The sequence below is a fragment of the Carettochelys insculpta genome, chromosome 15, assembly GCF_033958435.1.
Source record: "Carettochelys insculpta isolate YL-2023 chromosome 15, ASM3395843v1, whole genome shotgun sequence".
In the NCBI taxonomy this organism is placed as follows: domain Eukaryota; kingdom Metazoa; phylum Chordata; order Testudines; family Carettochelyidae; genus Carettochelys; species Carettochelys insculpta.
Genome location: NC_134151.1, coordinates 21972154 through 21991042, shown reverse-complemented (window position 1 = coordinate 21991042; position 18889 = coordinate 21972154). Strand labels below are relative to the sequence as shown.

At 44.0% G+C, this 18889-nt stretch overlaps 1 protein-coding gene across 5 annotated transcripts in view; it reads left to right on the top strand.

Moving 5' to 3' along the window:
• ARHGAP26 (Rho GTPase activating protein 26) overlaps positions 1-18889 on the top strand; it is a 544666-nt gene that overhangs the window by 77054 nt on the left and 448723 nt on the right. For 3 of the 5 annotated variants that reach the window (XM_075009638.1, XM_075009640.1, XM_075009637.1), the window contains one exon: positions 7245-7295. The exons of the other annotated variants lie outside the window; for them this stretch is intronic. The gene's annotated coding sequence lies outside the window, so the exon portion shown is untranslated. The remainder of the gene's footprint in view (positions 1-7244; positions 7296-18889) is intronic. 5 annotated transcript variants of the gene reach the window in all.

Sequence of the window (18889 nt, the reverse complement as noted above, 5' to 3'; positions counted from 1 at the left end):
CAGCAGATCTAGAATACTTATTATTCCCCTCTACTCAGCACTGATGAAGCCACATCTAGAGTATTGCATCCAGTTCTGGCCCCTCCAGTATAGAAACGATGTGGACACATGGGAGCAGGTCCAGCGGAGGGCAACGAAAATGCTTAGGGGGCTGGAGCACATGATCTAAGAGGAGAGGTTGAGGGATTTGGGCTCATTTAGTTTGCAGAAGAGAAGACTGAGGGATGATATGATAGCAGCCCTCGGCTTCCTGAAAGGGAGGCTCTAAAGAGGATGGAGAGAGACTGTTCCCAGTGGTGACAGATGGCAGAACAAGGAGTAATGGCCTGAAATTACAGAGGGAGCGGTGTGGGTTAGATATTAGGAAAAACAATTTCACCAGGAGGATGGTGAAGCACTGGAATGTGTTACCAAGACAGGTGGTGGAATCTCCATCCTTGGAGGTTTGTAAGTCCCGGTTTGACATGGTCCTGGCTGGGATGATTTAGTTTGCTTTAGGCAGGAGGCTGGACTAGATGACCTGCTGATGTCCCTTCCAGCCCTAGAATTCTATGATTCTAAGGTCCATCTCCTATTCGTATGCATTGTGGCTCTTGAATTATTAATTTTTTTTACCAAATTGGAAAAAAATGGCTGCTCTTGCTATTTTGGTTGCTGGCCCTTATCTTAGACAGTAGTCCATTGTTTGAAAGCTTGGCTTCTCTGCAACATATCTAGGAAGATGTAATACAGAATTATAAAAGCACAAGTGCGGAGGGATCTCTAAAAAGTCCAAGCCCCCATCTCTTACTTTATGAGCACTGTGAATTATTAGTACCAATAACCTTACGGTAACTGACGTGGCTTGGGCACTTGCCATGAGATATTGTGCAATTCCTGTGGGATCTAAAAGCAAGCTCCGTTCATGGTGTTCCAGAGAATGTGTTGTTTCCTATGTCCAGGATACCACCCTTTCTTTGGCTGATGACTGGGCCAATCATTTATGCCGCCAGTTGTAACAGAGGAACCCATTCTATGAGGCAAGCCACCATAAGCTTCTTTCTGAATATGTTGAAATGTGTTTGATTTGGGGTCAGGGAGAGAAGACCGAGATCAGGGAAATGAAGACCTAATGAACCACAGATTCTAATAAACTACTGCCTTCCCTGCATTGCTTCAATGCCAAGGATGAGGTAAAGCTGCAATGAGAACACGATTACATTAGTGTCAAATGTTTCCTTTCTACACAGCTGCAAGAGCAGAGCCCAAGAGTATTGAAAGGCCAACAGACCCACTTCTTCAAAATAACAGCACAACATGTGCATCTGTTGTTGTTCTGGAGAGAGCAGAGGTAGAATGTCACACATGAAGAATTTGCATTAAACTATGTCTTTCCATTTGATGAGTTTAGGGTTGTTTGTGGGTACTTAGGAGACACAGGCAACGTGAAAGCCTGACGCTTCTAGCTGCAGGACTCGGGTTGACTTCTGCATAAATAGAGTAGGTGGATGATACACCTTTGTGCATGTGTGTCTGTGTGTGTGTTGATACACATGCATACCTCCAACTTATTTTAGTTGTGTGTGACTCCTTACATGTTCTGTGCAGTTGAACTCATGGTAGCCAAGTACAACTACTTGGCTTTACAGGTAGAATGATAAAAAAAAAAAAAGCTCAAACATTTTGAAAGATTGTTCCTCCCTAACATGTGGCAGGTGCAGAAAACATCTTGCTTTAAGGTGATATTGAGGTTTTATTAGTCCTCATCTGTGAATAACTCACTCATGGTTTTTACTACCAGCAAATATAGTGAAGACAACCCATTGGATTCATGCCAAATCACCTTGTCCTGCACACCACAGTATTATATAGTCTCTAGAAGTAATATATTCTTATGGAACATGTGATGTTTTGTAAAGGTAATGTTGATGTGGGTTTGGACTGGTCATATTTCTTCATGAAAGATCAAGCCATGGATGCATTGTGCATGTCATTGCGAACAAGTGTAAAGAATACCTTTGCACTACACCACACAGTTGCACATGCTGTATGTGCAAGACCTTGCATTTTCTGTAGCAAGCTTGCTGTACACCCTGTAGCTGCACCCAAGCCTTCTGAACTCAAATGCATAAAGGTGCAAATTCTGCAGCAGTTGATTTACTTCTGCCTTGTTGTTTGCCAGGCGTTTTTAAAGGGAATACTTCAGTTACCCTTGCTCAGAGTTGGCTTAACTTCAGCCATAGAATTGTAGCTTCTCTGAGTGTCACTATTACAGTTATTTTTTGGCTCAGATGAATTAGGGTGAATGTTCTACAGTGAGGAAGGGAAGACCCTCACTCACCAAGTAACTCTCGTGGTCGTTGGCTAAATAATATTCTGCAACTTTGCCAATTTAATTGCTGGACAGCTGGACGGAATGCATTGGCCATGGCTGCAGTTTAAAGTTGCCATGGACATGTGTTTTGGAGGTACACAGTACATTTGTTTGTCTCCCACACACTGAGTGGAATGTGCTTTTGGCTTGAGTGATTTATTATTTCAGTTTAAAGAAATAATAGAGAAAGAGAGACTAAATGTAAGTTTTCAGGATGAGACAAATGATAAGGTCACAATAGGTGAATCACAAGAATTTGCCTGTAGACCATGCATAAATACTGTATATAGATGCATAATTTCTTGCCTCATTGGGGTAGAGTTGTATGAGTTTTGTAACCTTTTGAACAGAACTTTGAAGGTATAAAACACAGTATATGCAGGTCTCAGCAACATTGTTCTCGTTAGAAACAGGTCCCAAAGAAAAAAGTGAACCCAAACCTCAGATCCAACTGAACTAAAAATTTCTAGCCTATCTGGGTCCCACTGCTCCACCACCTTATATTTTGTAAAGTATGTAATATAGGTCTCGAACCTGTCAGAAAGAGATTATTAGGGTGTACTACATACATATAATGTACGTCTCTATCAGTTATCCCTGTAAGCTGAACACTTGGGCAACTGCCCAGGATACATGCTGGCTAGCAGAGTGCCCACAGTGGGCAGCATATGTTTCTGTTGTTGGTGCACATCCACTCATGCCTGCGTGCATATAATAAAATTTATTCTGCCTATGGATGGAAAAAATTAAAGGGAGCACTGATCTCTGTCTTTGTAGATATTTAGCACCAGTGAATTTTAAGATTGCATTTTAGATGCAGAGATTGTAACTCTAAGCTATATATATAATTTTTGTTCAGCTCTATATTCTTCTACACATGGCAGTGGGGGAGGTATGTTATCAGAATAGCCTAAGTGTTAGGTTTGAAATACCAGAATTCCTGGGTCCCCAAGCAGAATTGGACATATTTTTCCACCCAACATGCAAAATGCAGAATTGATGACACCAAAACACTTTGCAAATTTATGTTGATTTTCCCAAATTGTTCATTTTGGAGGAAAAATTGTTTGATGTTTTCTAAATGAAATGTTTAAATTTCAAGCAATTTTAAACATTTTTACCTTTTTCCAATAAAACTGAAAAGTATTTCAAAATGAAGTCATTTCAGATTGAAACTGTTCATTTAGAAAATGTCACGTTTCAATCTGAAAGGACTTCATTTTGAAATATTCTTCATGTTTATTGGAAAAAGTAAAAATATTGAAAATTGCTTGAAACTGAAAAATTGTTTCATTTTGTATTGAACAAAATATTTAATTTGCCCCTCTGATATTTTTTCTGTATTTATTTGCTGAAAATTTTTAAATATTCCATTTTTGGGTTGACTGGAAATGCAGTTTGGTTTTGGATTTTTTTGGAATTGTAAGCATTCTGAAAGATCAGTTATTCACACATTTCTATCCATAATCTGGAAATGCCAACAGAGCGACTGAAGCTCTCCAGATAGATCCTTTGTAGCTGGATGAGACTTTATAGGTGTTTTTGTTTTTTGACAAGACATTTGATTCTCTTTTGTCCATTTGGACATTAAAGTTTCTGGGCCTCTGGGGACTTAAACATAAACATATAAAAGTATAAAAATACTGGTTACCTCCTGTAATTGGCCAGAACTTTTTCTCTGTCGATGGTACTCTGTGCATGCTGATTGTCTGCCCAGTTTGTACCTTACACTCCGGAGGTGATTGTACTTTATTGTTGCTGTATGCGTAGGTGTTACGGCTTATCCCTGTGAAGCACATGTAAACACATTAATTTTTGTCCAACAGTGGCATTACTCCTACTAAATATTTTGCACCATGATAAAGGAGATAAGTATTATTACACCCATTTTATATGGCTGTTTTAGGGTTTATATATAAGGTTTGGACAGCTGTTTGAGAATCTCAAATGAAGAATACTAACATGCTGAGAAGTATCAGAGGGATATCCATGTTAGTCTGTATCTACAAAAACAATGAGCAGTCCTGTGGCACCTGGTAGACTACCAGATTTCCTGGAACATAAGCTTTCGTGGGCAAAGGTACATCTGACGAAGTGGATCTTTGCCCATGACAGCTTATGCTCCAATATATCTGTTAGTTTATAAAGCGCCTCAGGACTTCTCGTTGGTTTTTAAAGTCTGTTGGTGAGACAAGGGTAGTAGAGGTCTATTCCTGATCAAGGATCTACTCCTGACTCTGTGCCTAATTCTTCCACTCTGTACCTTAGTTTCTCCATCTATAACATGAATAAGGTTGATAATACAGGTTGAACTTTTCTAATCCAGAACTCTCTCCTTTGGCAACATCCATAATCCAGCATGATTTTAGTTAGCTGGACAACTACTTATGATGGGTGTGGCCAAGTGTCTCATGGTCCCATAAAGTTTGTTTACAGCCACCTGTTCTGGCTTTCAGTGTTCTGTGCTGTTATTTAGCTATAATTTATAACTAAATGTCTAAGAGCCCAGTAAGCAGTGGATATGTTAGTAATGTGCTAGACAATATTGACCTCCTGTGGTTCAGCATTGGTCAGGTCCTGCGGGTGCCGGGTGAGAGAGATTTAACCTGTACTCGCCTTGTATAATATTGTTTTTACCATCTGTTTGCGTGTGAGCACATGGGGAGAGACAGACTCAGTCTTGACTGACAAAGAATGGGTTTTAGTGCAGTAACAAGACACAATTTCCTAAAAGTATCCAACTTTGCTAGCAAAAGCTGCAACTTGCACACTAATGTACCTTTCAGTAAAGAGGTTATTTTTCTGCACCGCATTGGAATTTTCTAATGGTTGTCAGAGAGAGCTCCCTTATGCTTCATTTCCCCTCCTGTTTAAGTGAAGTCAGCATAGCTGAAACCACATTGTTAGAATCTGCAGAAACCTCTGCGCTGCTCTGTTTGCCCTGGTTTTGTCTTTCATTCTGAGAAGTGTTTCTGCAAGGCATGTTTTCGTGGCTGGGGTGGAATTCTGTAAGATCCTGTTCCAGGTTTGTTTGCCTAAATAACAGAATGAGATGGATAAAATCCAGTCAAATAGTTGAGGATATTTTCAATAGTGGAAAAATTACTGGCTCCCTTCAGGGAAGGGAAAGGCAGCAAGGCAGTTCCCGGAGGAATGAGAGGTGGCAAGTGGGGCTGAAGGTTTGATTTGTGGTGAAGGAGAAAGAGCAGCGAGGGTGTTTTTGTTCTTGAGGAAAAACAAGGAGGTGGTAGCTTATTAGAAGGTGAAGTGGAGCCCGATGGGTGGATTCTGAGGAAACACTGGGGATGGGGGAGAACTTTTAGTGTGGCTCTAGAACCATACAGGAGTGTTTTGGGTAGGGGCATCCCTGGTGGGGGGGCACAGGGCCTGGGGCAGTCCCCTACCAGTGCTTCTGCCGGAGGTCCTGCCCCTTGTCCCAACCCTCTGCCCCTCTACTGACTAACACAAGCCAGCAGATTATGGGGGCCCCGAGTGCGAGGTGGCAGTAGGGATTGTTCCCCCGCCCCCTGTACTCACTGAGTCAGCAGTAGTTGGAGGGGCCCGGCAGCCTGCGCTGCTCCTCCCCGCCGCCCTCTTTTAGCTTGCTGAGCTCAGCTTCTCGCAGAGCACCCTCGGGTCAGCAGAGCAGACAGCCTTCGTGGGTCCCTGGGTAAAATGGTGGCAGCAGCGCTGCACTCCCAGAAGGGGCAGTGCCAAGGGCAGCCAGCCCTCAGTGCTGCTCGGAGCTGCCCTGCACCCCGCCTTGCAGCACTGCTGGAAGCACACGGCCGGTGCTCCGATGTGGCACTCCAGCAGTGATTGAATGGGCCTGGAGCTCAGGCTGCCACCACTGCTACTGCAGCAATGGCCGTGGCTGGTGCACTTGGCTCCTTTGAATTGCCTGACCCTGGTGCAATGGTCCCCTTTGTCCACGTCCATCAACAGGCCTGGAGCTGGGGGCCCCAACACCTGCTGCTGCTCTGCACCAGGCCCCCCTTCCCAGGTAACCCTCTGGGCTGCCCTGGAACCCAGCCACAGGATAGTTGAGGTGGCCGCCATGGGGCTCCCAAAGTGCAGGGCCTGGGGCAGCAGACCTGAGTCATCTTATGGACCGGATGGCTCTGCTTCTGGGAGACTAAGGGCCTATTGGTAGTTTCTGAGAATGAAATCGGGCTGGAATGGGGAAGAGGAACGTGTGTGTGGGGGGGGGGGGGGGTGGCCTCAAGGGGAAGGGGTGGGGCAGAGATGAGGCTTGAGTGGGAGGGAGGTCCCAGCACTCCTACTGCAGCATCCAGTTCTTAAATATTACTGAGCTGGCAAACTTACCAGGAAGCAGCTGAAATTTACACAGGCTCTCAGGGCTACCTAAGTAATAAAAAGGGGAGGAGAACCTTCCAGCATGGCTAAAAGCCACCCTGGCTTGCTGTGCCCTGGGTCGCAGGTTCTCTGCTGCCCTCGAGTCTTACAGAGAGTAAGGAAGCCCCGGGGCCATTGGGAGGGTTATGGGGAAAGAAGGAACTTTGGGGAGCATCAGAGAGTCATAAGGCCCCAGATCGTTCCTCCTTTCCCTGTTAGAGGGCCACATTGAGGAAGGCAGCTGAAAAGTTTGCCATGAACCAGGGCCAAACTGACACTGGTGATGCGGAGTCAGAGTAGGTGAGGTGATATTTTATTGTACCACCATCTGCTGGTGAAAGAGAGTTTACACAGAGGTGTTCTTCAGGACCTGTAACCTGTGTAAGTTTGAAAGCTTGTCTCACTCACCGAAAGAAGTTGGCTCAGTAAAAGAGATTACCTCAACCACATTGCCTCTCTAATACCCTGGGATCTACATGGCTACAACACCACATACAACGATAGAAGATACTGAATTTTGCTTCTTATTCTACAGGCCACTCAACTGGACCAGACAAGGCCTGATGTGACATTTCTTCCTGCTTGCGTAAGCCCTTGATTTGAAAGATTTAAATACAAGCATCTTTTGGATACGTAATCTGGGAGGGAGGATTGGCAGTACACGTGTACATTCTAATGCACATTTCAGCAGCAAGTCTGATAACTCTACTGAGGTAGAATATAGGGCAATTTAGCCCATGTTTATATCTGGCTATATCTTCAACCAAATGCATGATAGAGACCAGGTGTTTGGATGGTGACACATGGCAAAACCATGTTTATACTCTAATTAACATAACCGTATCTTATGTTGTACACAAAGATTATCTCCGTGAGTATGAGTTTTATCTCAGAAAAATGCACATGTATGAACTTGTCCTGCAATGTTTTGGAGCTCACAGTGCCATCTCTGAAGCCCGTCTTTTTTTCCTGTGGATCATCTGATTGCTTACAACATGGAGCTGATAGTAAATCAGATATATTTAAATGTCCCTGTAGGAATTAAAAGATGTTAAGGGCCTAATCCAAGGCTCACTCACATTAATGTAAATGCTCTCCCTGACTTCAAGGGGCTGTCAGTCAGGTCACATATCAGTACAGTTCTACAGACATGGAATAGACTTCTAAAAACCTACTGAATTTATTTGATAACCATTCCATCACTGTGCGTGGTAGAGGTGGTATTTTTTTCAAGTCCTCTAAAATTCTGGAGCGGGGGTATAATATGCTATCAAATGCCACAGGAATGTCCATAAAAGGTACAATAGGATTAACCTTTTGACAATTTGATCAAACACATTTGAAAAAAGTTGCTGTTGTCATGGTTGTTGCCACAATAATTTGCTGTTAGAGATGAATAATATTCGTTTAATTCGTCAGCCCCCTATAGGTTTAAATAGGTTTAACTATTACCCAGCCTTTGTGTATTTACATTTCTTAACCTGAACAAATAAGACCAAAGTTATGCCTCAGTTTCCGCTCAGGTAGCATGGGAGTGATAATACCCTACTCACTCATGTAAAGTGCTTTGAAATCCATGGGTGAAATGTAAGTGTAAAGTATCATTACTTGGTACATGTTAACTGTCCCCCCCATTTCTCCTTTGTATTGTTTGCTCATTAGTTTAAGCCTGCAAATAACCTCCAAAGCTTTTCTAAATGGAAAAACTTCAATAGATGACAGCTCTTTGCTCATGTATTCTGCTTTTGTGATAAGGAGACTGTGATTTGAAAGGAATTTGACCTAAAGGATAGTGTGGTAATGGAGAAAAGTTAGGGAAGCATTGCATAAAACTGACCCTCTTTTTGGTGTTGTACAAATGACCCCAAGCCGAAGCTCTGTAATTTGAAGTTGTGCCTCAGCCCTAAAGTACACAGGCTGGGCAACTGAAACCCAGGGAGACAACACAGCATTCATGCACAGTGTCTAATTTGCCTCCTCCTTCAGTAATTTGTCTGCTTTCTTTCCTCTTCTGCTGCTTCCTCTCTCGCTGTAAAGCGATATCCTGCTACCCCTTCAAGGGAATGATAGACATCCCTGGGGATCAACTGAAAGGGAGGGAAGGACTGGGGGGCGGGGAGGGGGGAGTATAAGCTCATTTGGAAAATTGACACAGAGTAAATTGCTGTCTTTCCTTTTCCTTTTTCTCCCAAACCATTTCTGGGGCTATACAGTTGACAGGGCTCCCATGCACATCAGGAAAAGAGGGCAAGGTACCACATTTCTTAAGTGAGTCATTTTTCTGTTATTTTTAAGGAAACCATTTGGAACATGCCTTGACGTTTCTCACTCCTCCTACAACTCCAGCTTTTAGACAAATACTTGAAACTGTGGGTTCCTTTCTGTCCTGCTTTGGTGTCAAGTTGAAAATATAGATGCCTGATCCACCCATATTGTCTGGTTTAACTTCAAATATAACTTTTTAAAAATAACAGATGGGCCTGAACCAAAACCCAGCCTTACATTCCTTCCCTGAGCATTAGGGAAGCTTGGATCCACATTGGTACTGTGCAACTGCTTTCTGGCTCTGACCTGGACAAAAGCAAAACCCCACACCCAAATTCTGCTGAAATCCTGGTGTGCTCAGATTGGGATTTCAACATTGCCATGTGGGCCCATCTCTGCTCTCCCCGGCCCAGCCAATGGAAAGGAGAGGCAAAGTAACGCTCACTCTGTTCAGATGCAGCACAGAGTTGGTTGAAGAGTTACAAGAGCAGCTACTTCCCTGATGGCATCCAACTTTGTGAAAATCTGTTCAGTGAGGGTCTTGCCATTTGCAGCGCATTGGTGAAAGCAGAGAAGCTAGGCTCTGAATCGCCTCATCTTCCACTCCCTTTTCTAGGAAGCGTGCATCGTTTCCTTTCCTTCTTCACCCTCTTCCTCCCCTCCCCATACTGTGCCACTTTCCAGGTCCTGAGGCTGACTCCTGGCCTACGGCGTTTACGTGTATGTAGGGTCAAACTAACTGTGCGCTTTTTCCTTGTGCTCAAGGCCATCTCTGCCTCCCATCTCTCAAGTAGGCATCTGTTGGCTACAGAAACAGAGCCACTAGCATGCTAGCCCTTGTAATATGCTGAACCACTCTAGCAAATCGCTTTAAAATGGGCTTCAGATGTGCTGCAGAGGAGCCCAAGGAAAACACAGACCCAAGCCAAACCCAAATTTATGCTCGTGGTTTCTGGAACTTGTGAGATCAATTTTGTTTGAGTTAAAATTGATTTCAAAGGTTTGGTTGTTTTTCCCCTCCCCACCCGCCCCCCATTCTCGGTTTTTGTGCAGGGGGGTCGTAGCAGTGAACATGACTTGAGCATATGGTGAAGGCCTCTGCAGACCCTGGTACAGTCATACCCTGAGATACACCCATTCGGGTTATGAGAATTCAAGTTTACGAGGAGTTTGATTTAAAACCCCTACCTCGTCTTTACGAGGCATCTACGAGGACCGATTTCAATTTCGTGCGCCTCAGCGGGACGCGGACTCCCTGCAGCGGGAGAGAGGCTGCGGCTCCAGGCGACGGCTGCCTGTAGCTGCATCTCACCCAGTGCGTCTCTCCGCAGCGCCTGGTGGTGGTTTCCTGGAGCCCCTGGCCCAGCCTTTACCTGTGGCTGGTCTGGGTCTCCGCCTCGGCTCTGCAGCAGCGGTGTGCCCCGGCCCAGCCGGTGGCCGCTGGCTCCCAGGTGCTCCCTTGAGATGTGGCTGCTGGGTGTGCAGCCCAGCCCAGCCCCGCCACTGCTGTTCGCTCCCTGGGTGGCTAGGGGGCCACCGCTGCCTGCCCTGCGCAGCTGTGCCTCAGGCGCTGCTTGCCGCCTGTGGCGTTCCTTTGCATTTAGCGCCTTGGCCGCTGCTGGTGGGGTCTCTCCGTCGCGCAGCCCTGCACGAGCGAGGCATCACCCCTTGCCTCCTGGGGGCCTCCTGTGCCTGCCTAGCTCCCCACGCAGCCAGCCCCTGACACTGCCCCCTCCCCACTTAACCTAAGCTGTGCTCAGGCCAGGCTGCCTCCCCATACCCTGCTCTGCCCTGACTGCCCCCTTGCACCGGCCCCACTTCTGCAGCCGCAGGCAGCTACCTGGCTTTGCGCCCTCCTCCCAGGCGCTCTTCAATTTCCATTCCACCGTCTCTGCAGGTAAACAGACATATTGTAGAGTAATTAATGAAGGGAAAATGCCTTGTTAGGTTGTGTTATGATAACTAATGTTAACTATTGAAGTAATTGTGTTCATTTTAATGGGATTTGGTGGTGTTTTAGTATAAATGGGTGTAAATTTTGGGCTCAGGAATGCATAAATTTTTTCCCATTGAAATTAATGGTAATTAAAATTTTAACTTACAAGAATTCACCCTAGGAGGAGTTTTTCAGGAACAAATTACCCTCATAAGGCGGGGAAAGACTGTATTAAAATTGGGGGCAGCTCATGTGCGCAGACTGAGGTCTAGAAAGGTCCTGGGTGCACAGAAGCATATGGAGGTGATGGAGTTAGTGGACAGTGGGTGCATTAGCACCAGAGGGTGTTGCTTGTTGCTGTTACCAAGGCAACCTTGCACTGTGCCAGGAGACAAGGAGGAGGTATGACAAAGAGGGGAAAAATATTGAGTCCTGCTGGGAAAAGAGGCCTACTTTGAAATTCCTGAGCTGCCTTTAGACTTACAGGATAGGTTCATCTCCAAGAAAATTGGTTGCATGTAAAAATATATCTTCAGAGTTGACCTAATGTTTATTGAGCAAAGCAGTCTCACTGACATCAACCAGAGTTTGTTTGTCTGTGTGTCTGTGTATCCGACTTGCGTGGCCTGCAGTAATATAGTGTGTGAGTCTTTAATGTGTTTATTCTCCCCACACTGCTATGAAGTAGGGCAGTGCTATTGTCTCTGCTCTACAGATAAGGACTCAAAGCCCAGACAGGGACTAAGTGATGTGCCCAGGGTCACACAGGAAATCTGTTGTGGAACAGGAATTTAGACTCAGGTCTCCCTGGTCCCAGACTAGTGCTCTAACCAGTGGACCACCCTTCCTTTCACACTTCCTGAAGGACCCCTGCAGAGCCCCAATCTAATATGCACAACACACATTCCAGAAAGCTCCCCAGGATACTACTCAAACTGGGTGGCACTTAGGTTCAGTGGGTACTGCATGCTACTTTGACTCCAACCATATAATCTCTGTGTCTACGTAAAGACTGAGCCACAAGTAAGGGCAGGTCTATACAACAGGAGAAAGTCAACCTAAGAGATGCAACTCTAGGTCTGAGAATAGTGACTGCAAGGAATACCGGGGTTAAGGGCGACGACCTGCTAGATGTGCTAAATCGAACCCCAGAAGATCGACCACCGGAGGATCAATCTTCCTGTACGTAGAAATATGCCTTAAATGAAGAGGCCAGGCGTTAATGCTGAAAGTTTAAACATCAGGGAATCCACTTTGCACTACTGTGGGAGGTTTAGCAGCCCTGTGCTGCAGGACTGGAGTTGTTCAGATCTGCGCAGGTTCATACGTTCCCTTGGCCTTCAGATGAGGATTTAGAAGTCGGGCGAAAAAGCCAAATTAGTTGCCTAGGTAAACAAACTATGTATCCAAAAATTAAAAGGCCTCAAAGGAATGGAGAGGTTCGCTGCTTTGAGGTGCCAGCTCAGAATACACTGCTGCAAAGCTTGATTTTCTTTTCACTGTTTACTGTAATGAAAGCACATCTCAGATGATCATAGAACACTAGACTGAAAGGGACCTCAAGAGATCGAGTCCAGTCCCCTGCCCTCACAGCAGGGCCAAGCACTGTATAGACCGGCCCCAATAGCTGTCTGTCTAACCTGCTCTTAAATATCTCCAGGGATGGAGAGTCTACAACCTCCCTCAGCAATTTATTCCAGTGTTTAACCACCCTGACAGTTCGGAAGTTTTTCCTGATGTCCAACCTAACCCTCCCTTGCGGCAGTTTAAGCCCATTGCAATTTTTCTCCATCTTCCTTTTAACCCTCTTTTCGGTACTTGAAAACCATTATCGCGTCTCCTCCAAGTCTTCTCTTTTCTAAACTTAACAAGCCCAGTTCTTTGAGTCTTCAGTCATGGCTTATGTTCTCTAGACCTTCATTCATTCTTATTGTTCTTCTCTGAACCTTCTAAAATTTCTCCACATCTTTCTTGAAATGTGGTGTCCAGAACTGGTCATATTACTTTAATTGAGGTCTAACGAGCAGGGGAGATGATGATGGTTTTCAAGTACCTAAAAGAGGGTTAAAAGGAAGATGGAGAAAAATTGTTCTCCTTGGCCTCTGAGGATAGGGCTTAAACTGCAGCCAGGGAGGGTTAGGTTGGACATCAGGAAAAACTTCCGAACTGTCAGAGTGGTTAAACACTGGAATAAATTTCTGAGGGAGGTTGTAGACTCTCCATCCCTGGAGATATTTAAGAGCAGGTTAGACAGACAGCTATTGGGGCCGGTCTATACGGTGCTTGGCCCTGCTGTGAGGGCAGGAGACAGGACTCTATGACCTCTTGAGGTCCCTTCCAGTCAAACTTTCTGTGATTCTAATCCAGCACCCTCAGGACCTGACTGGTTCCAGATGAGAGAATTTTCTGGACCATGGGAGGTCAATATTATTTAGCAGCATTACAAACATTTCCACTGCTTACTGGTCTCTTAGAAGACATTTAGAGGTACATTACAGCTAAACAGTGGTACAGAACACTGAGAGCCAGGACTGGTGGCTATAAACAAACTTTATGGGACTGTGGGAAATTTGACCACACCCATGGTAAGTGGTCATCCAGCTAAGTAAAATCATGCTGGATCACGGATGTTGCCAGATGAGAGAGCTCCAGAGTAGGGAGGTCCAACCTGTGTTAAAATAGAAATGGCCAATATCATCTTAAAAGATACCAAAAAAAATCTTTAAATCTATTTCAAACTAGTTCTCAAGCGGTATTTTTCATGTTTGGCTTATCTATAAATTTGAAGTATTATTGATGGAACTATTTTCTGTTGGTTTATGTGAACAGTTGAAATTGACATTTATAGATATTTGCCAATACAAACCTAATTCCTCCATGCCTAAAGACAGTACACTTTAAAAGAGCCAGTTTAGCAAGAAACTGAAGAGTTGGCAGCAGCTTGAGCATAATAATAGTAATAATGGTTGACTTAATCTTCCATGTCATCCCACATATATTGATTTTACCCTGCGGGATGGGATGGCCTGGAAAGTTACACACTGACATGTTTCAGCAGAAACAGGATAGAAAATAAACATTGGGGATAAATAAAGCAAAGAGGAGGAAGTGATGGTTTAAAAAGTTGTTACCAAAACCAACACAGGTGAGGTCAGGCGCAAAACCCTGTCTCTTCCTCTTTTCAAGACTGTTAGCTCTGACATCACTCAGTAAGGACCTCCAGGTGGAGCTGCTGCTTTGGGATTTTGCCCAGTTTTAGGAAAGTGGTGACCTAACTTTTTAAATAATCTTTTGCTGCTAACTGTGTGGCCTCTGTTGGAGTTGTGACCTGGATGCAGCTTTTGCCTTTTTAGCTGTCCTAATCATTCTGAATTATAGGACAACAACCGTGTCTCTAAGCAGAACCTAGGCTATGTCTACACTACTGGGGTTATAAAACCCTCAGAGTGTCCAGATTCCCAAGGCATTCTGCCAACAGTAAGTCGACAGAACGCATCACTTTTGTCAACAGCTGCACCCTGCTTTCCAAAAGGAATAACGCCTCTGTCAACTGAGATCTGTTGATAAAAAGCTGGTCAGGACGTTCTGGGGGGGCCCTCTGTCAACAGACAGGGCTTCCGGGGGACGAGGCAGCTCTGTCTTGTGCTTCTGGTTGGCGGTTTTGCCAATAGAGTGGCTGGGCAGTTTGGCCACAATCTGTCGACAGAAGTTTTGTCAGTAAATAGTGATAGATGACAGGGTTGCCTGGAACATTTTCCCATCCAGTTTTTTTCTCTCTGGCTCCCTCTCTTTTCACTTTCCTTTTTGAGACCCATTTAGAGATTTTGCTTCAGTAAACAAGTGCCATTCTGGTCTATGGCTGATATATTTTTATTTCAGGCAGGCTTATTTTGTGTAGGAGAAAACTTTTGCTAGCCTACAATAGCTCACTCTTGAACCAACATCGGTATCACTGCTTAGTCTTCTACTCTGGATTTGTTTAAAATCACACCTAAAGTTAAACCAGTGCATCTTCCATGCATATATAAACAGTAACAAACCAAATTAAGCCCATTGCAGAGTTTCCGTGTAAGTGGATTACCCCTATTTTAATTAGATGTATTTAAAAACTGATTTTGTTCTGTTTGAACTGCACTTAGTAGAACAGAGCCCTCGTTTGTGATGTTTATTGTTCATTTGTACTAAGTCCATGCAATTACTATGTGAAGCCCAAGACAATTAAAATGCCCCTTCCTTATTCAGAAGGTTTATTCCAGCTCCTTTCCTGCTCTTTTCTCCGACACAGCTCAGAGCCTACCAAACATGGGGAATAAGCTGGATTCTTTTCCTTCTTAGGTATTGCCAGCCAGATTGCTTACTAACGGTACCTGTACACTTGTTGGGAGATCAACCCTGTCAGGATCGATCTTTTGGGGTTCAATTTTGTGTGCCTTGGGGGGATGCAAAAATCGACCTATTGGGGTTGACCCCTGTACTCATTATTGTGAGGAATAAGGGATGTCAATGGGAGAGTTTCACCCATTGGCCTCCCTCAGTGAGGATGGCCAAGTAAGTCGACTGTAGGTTTATCGATTCCAGCTACACAGTTGCTGTAGCTAGAATTGTATATCTAGGATCGACTTTCAGGTCTAGTGTAGACCTGCCCTAAGTTCCAGTCCTTTATATCTGTGCAGCAGCATTGAAGATAACGGGCTTCTACATGGGGCAATGGGGCATTACTGAAAGATGGCTGTAAAGTAGCTTGGTAGCAGTCCCTGTGCTGCTGGCGAAGGTGTGAGAGACAGAAAGAGCCCAATTTGACTCTGAGCCTAAGATGGCGTTCCTTGATATTTTTGTTCTAATTTTGCTTTTCAACTGATTTGTGTTTTCCATGAAAAAAATCACAAAGAGAAAATAAACATGGGCTTGCATTGTGATAGTAATTTCTCTGCATTGAGCTTAACTTTTCAGACAGTGGTGCTGATAACTCCTGTGAGTCATGGGGCAAGGAGGTAGAGGGGCCTGGCTCTGCCCCCAGAAAGGGCGTGGCCAGTGGCAGAAGGGGTGGAGCCAAGAGGGTCTGCTGTTGGCACTGCCCAGCCCGTGGCACTGGGTCCGTCTTCACCTCCTCACAGTTGTGTGCAGCCAGAGCAGCACTGCTGCAGCACTTCAAAGAGTCCAGGAGCATCTGCCCCCTTTGGCCCTCCTCCCCCATCAGTGGGCCTGTTTGCAGCTCATTTTATTATTGATATAGTAGGTATTGTTTCATAATGGTCAGATGATTAAATATTTAGGTGGGGGCAGGTGGCACTCTTTGAAATACTTGGAAGCGTTTTAGATAAGTGGATACTTACGAACAGCTTCAGAACAGAAGATTTACACTTTCAGGAGGAATTTGAACAATGAAAAGGTGCATGAGCATTGGCTTGGGGCTCCCTCTGTCTTCGGCAGAGGTGGGCAAACCAAAGAGCAAGAAGAGCCATTTTTTCCAAATCCAGTAAAAACTCGATAACCCAAGAGCCACGCTGCTCGTGAATACAAGAAGGGCCTTTAATAAATAATGTCAAACCAGACTTTGTGTAACCCCTATTTTGAGAACAGATCACACATTTCACAATGCGCTGTGCATATTAAAGGGGGAGTTACTCAACGTTTTGAGAGCCTATTTTGTTTGTTATTTAGATAGGAGCTGTTCATTGTTGAGCTTTCAGATGTTCACTGAAATATCGAAAATAATCAGAAGGGATGTTTTTGGTTTTTGTTTTGTTTTTTTAAACTTTGCAATGAAAGCGTTGGGAGCTACAAAGAACTCCTTCAGGAGCCACATGGCTCGAGAGCTGCAGGTAGCAGACCTGCGGCCTAAGGACTGGCCTGGAAGTCAGTACAGTGATTGAAGTGGGACAGGGAGACCCAGATGTGCTTGGGGCAGTTGCAGAAGGAAGCCGTGGAAAGAAGGGCTGAGGTTCAGCCATGAAAGTGAGTATTAGGAGTTTGTGAAAGGCAAAAGAGAGGTTGGTGGAGGGATTTGGCTAATGGAATGACAGGATTGGATCAATGGGAGAGGGAGATGATTTTGGCAGCAGCAATCAGCAAACTGGAAACAGATTTTGTTTCTAATGTACCCCCTGTCACCACAGTGGCTTGGCAACACTTCCTTCCCTCCAGCCCAGAAGCGACCATAAGTTTCAGCAGTATATCTCATGTGGTTGCCTTTCCTTTTCCGCTTACATCTTTGCTGCAATCTGTTTTTCATAACAGGATGATAGATTTAATGAAACACATATTAAAATGACTGGAAATACATATGATCCAAGCTAATAGTAAGGCATTCTAAGCAGTGCTTATGTAGAGGGCAGTATTGGACTTCAGAGTTAGTTGAAAACACTTGTTCTTCAGGCTTCTGCCCGGCAATTCAGCTCAGGTTTGTAATAATTCCAGTGATATCCATTGCCTCTTGTGTTTTATTGCTCAGTAAATAACCACAAGGCTACAGAATTTTTGTTATTGAATGAAGACGAAAAGCCTAAATCTACCCTCATTTTAATTTTACCATCGTTGTGATTGACTTTCCATGTGTGTGAATGTCAGAATGTTTTGCAGTTCCTGAAGCAGGAGATAAAACTTGGTCTTATTCAGAATGTCCCCTCCAGACTTGCTTGAACTGTATCTTTTGTGTTATCCAGCTCAATAAAATTCAAGGCATGTGATTTATTTGTTTGTGCTCTGTTAAAACAGACTCTAGGCTATTCTCATTCACCTTCCTGAATTAATCCTGGAATATGAGAAAATTCAGGTCAGGAAATTAGAATTGTCCCCACCTGTTTTTACCTGTCCTTGGAGTGTGAGTATGGACAAGCAGTAGTCTCCCCTATCAAGATTGGAACCAGGTCTAATTACAAAACCCTACCGGAGCCTTTTCTGTGACTTTGGCTTGGAAAAATTAGCTTGGCCAGAAAACTACATTTTTACTCTGGAAGCAAAGTAGGATGTGTCTGCAAAGTCTGAAGAAAAGCTATCAAATGATATTTGAATTATAGGTTGTTACTCTGTTACCTGGACCTGGATATTGAGTTTTGTCTTCTGATTTCTCTCTCTCTACCAAATATGATATGTTAGTGCTCCTTCAAATTTCTGTGTTTTTAAATCTCAGCACATTAAAAGAAAATAATAATTAAACACAGTTGTTAACTGTTTTTTCTGTGAATATTTGAGATCAGTGCCGGTATCGTGAATGTCAGTGAGAGATTCACGTTTGGTGTTGTAAATACTTCACGTGTATTGAGTCTCCATCAAAAGAATAGATCTGACTGGGTGAATCAAGGGTAGAGCTGAATGTCTTTGAATGAGAGCTGGGGTTGACTGGTGAAATATGAAACTGTGTTTCTCTGAAGCTTGGGTGAGGGCTTTGAACCCAAGAGTCCAGTTCTGGCCATTTCTAATCAGAACAAAAAGATTTAACACTCAAATGTTGTAGATTGTTAAATTTTCACTATGGCTGTGGCTTTATACACATTTGAGAATATGTATTTTCTAACCTATATTATTACCCTGTCAGATCAGCATTCGTTCACTTGATGCTTGTAGCAAACATTTGTGGTTTGAAAAATAATCCTTTTAAATAACTGCAAAAATAAACATAAAATAGTTATTTAAAGGGGTTATGTTCATATCACAAAGGCTGCAAATACCAAGACGATGGACATGGATCTGGGCATGGTAATCTGTCTAGCTTCCCTAATCTCTCTTGATAAATACTTCCCTGGTTGTTTACATGGTGTTGACAACACTGATTCTGCCTTCATGAGGGAAAGATAAAACAAAGCTGTTACTGTTAACCTCTTGGACTTTGTACAGATTTCAGGAATACCTGTTTTGGCAATTTTGATCACTGATGCCTGGAAGCATTTTGAGGTGTAGTATATTGTTGCATCTGCAATGCATATACTTAATGCAAACAGCCAAGGCTTTGTTTAATTACAACTTTCTGACTTGAAGGTAGC